The sequence below is a fragment of the Glycine max genome, chromosome 17 (assembly GCF_000004515.6).
Source record: "Glycine max cultivar Williams 82 chromosome 17, Glycine_max_v4.0, whole genome shotgun sequence".
Taxonomy (NCBI): domain Eukaryota; kingdom Viridiplantae; phylum Streptophyta; class Magnoliopsida; order Fabales; family Fabaceae; genus Glycine; species Glycine max.
In genome coordinates this window covers 17,590,969-17,593,192 of record NC_038253.2, presented here as the reverse complement: position 1 = coordinate 17,593,192, position 2,224 = coordinate 17,590,969, and positions in this window count along the sequence as shown.

The window sequence follows — 2,224 nt, the reverse complement described above, 5'->3', positions numbered from 1 at the left end:
TAGTCCAATAGCTCTTAAGGTGGTTGACCCCTTGCTTCTTGACTCAAATTCTTCAAGGGAACAAAGAGACAAATAATAACCAAAGACCAAAAAAATGAAATGAAATCTAAACCAATGGAGTTTTAGCAAGACAATTTTTAAAGGATTATTCAACAATTAAAGCAATGAAAAGGACATGGAAGCAAGCTAGGACTCAAAGAGAAACTTAGAATGGCTCTGGAGTAGAGTAAAAAAAACTATAAAAAAAAAGACTTAACAAACCTCTAGTTTTAGCACTCTTTTTCAAAATAATTTTCAATTGAAATTTCAGAACTAAGATTGGTATAAAATAGGCACCAATTATAGAATAAATTTTGAGCCAAAACAACAAGCACACTTCCCTTTCACCTTTTTTTTTTCTTGGATACTGATTTTTCTGCCAACTTGTGTGATTTTTCATATTTTTTTCCTTTATCTAAATTACTTGGTTATTTTTTATAAATTGTTTCCAGATGTCTAGAAAATTAAGCAAAAATTTCAGCTCAAAATTCGTAGTGACCAATTCTCAGTAATTTTTACAAGTTTGTATGTCCAAGCTGCCAGCACCAGCGATTTCAGACTTCGAATTCTTTTTAGCATGGAATATTGATTGCCTTGGGCTTACTTTCAACCTTCCTATGTATGTTGAACTCACTAGGCTAGTTTACCACAGTTTTAGGAGTTCAATATTCACTTAGAATCAAAATTTCATCAAGCAATTCATTCACCAAAACTCAAATTCACAATAGACAATCATAAGGAAACCTAAAAGTTGAAGAAAAGGATCACAATCAAAGACTCTCTAAGAATTTTGCATGAACATGTTAAGGAATAATTAACATGTAAAGATTTGATTCAAATCAAATAATAGGCTAAAAGAATTTAATACACTCATGAACAAATGAGTTAGACAAAGAAACAAGAAAAATAAAATTCAGCACAACATAAGAAATCTTATGTGACAAGTTTCATGACTAGACATGACTTCTATGACAAAACTACAATAGGTGAACAAGTCACTCTAGATTTTTGAGGTTTTATTCTAATTTAATGTTTTTGTAAGAATTTTATGGTTTAGGTTTTAGCCACAAAAAATAGCAAGACAAAACTCAAATAAACCTAAACTCAACACAACTCATGGTTCAAGAACATGAACAAGAAATTTGAACCATAGAAAATCAAATCTAGCTTTTATAGCAAAATTAATAAGTGGAAATTCTAAAGAATCATGTTAACAACATTTAGCACAAGACATGTGAGGAGATACATGGACAAAAATGAAGAAACAACATTGGAGGAGAAAGTAAAGTTGAAAATTAATGAAAGTTTAAGGAGCACCTACTTGAAGCTCTTGTGCTCTGATTGCCACTTGATGGAGGCTTGCTTGCGGAGCTTCTATGGAGACTGGATCTTTGAGCTTCAATGAGGTCCTTCAATGGTGATTTTCCACCATGGAGATGTAGCGGAAGGCAAAGGAGAAGAGGGGAGGGGAGACACTGATGCAATCCTACCCGCAAGGGCATTGGATAGAAGACTCCAAGTAGATTGGGTCAGAGATCCAAGGGAAGGCCCTACGGTTCTCATGAGCCTTAGGGTTGATTTCGAGCCCATGGGCTAAGTATGAGCCCGCTTATCTTTGTAAATATTAGAATAGGTTTTTCCATCGTTTGGGCCTTGTATTTTCGCCATTCTAGTAGTATAGGGTTTTAGCCTTGTATTTCGAGGCATTTTGAGTAGTCTTTGTAGTAGGGATTTTTTTTTGTATTTTCATGTATTTTTCATGGGGGTGAGCTTAGTTATTATAGGGGGTGTATAGCTAAGCTCTAGCTTCTCATCTCAAGGAGGTGACCTTAGCTATTAGAGAGGTATGTGTAGCTAAGCTCTATCTTCTTTGGGAATCTTCTTAAGGAAGCTTCTTAAGGAGGTGAGCTTAGTTATGAGAGGGGTGTGTGTAGCTAAGCTCTAGCTTCTCAAGTAAGTTTTCTCAAAGAAGTTTCTCAAGGAAGTTTTCTCAAGAAAGCTTCTCAAGGAAGGTACCTAGTCTATAAATAGAAGCATGTGTACCGCTTGTATGTAACTTTGATGACTGACAGTCGTGCGAGACTAACTCATGGGGAACTTCTCTCGTTTTTCATGCATCAATAACAAGACCCCCTCCTCTGTCTATCACCCCCTCTTTAAATACCGCAAAGGAAGATACCCCTCC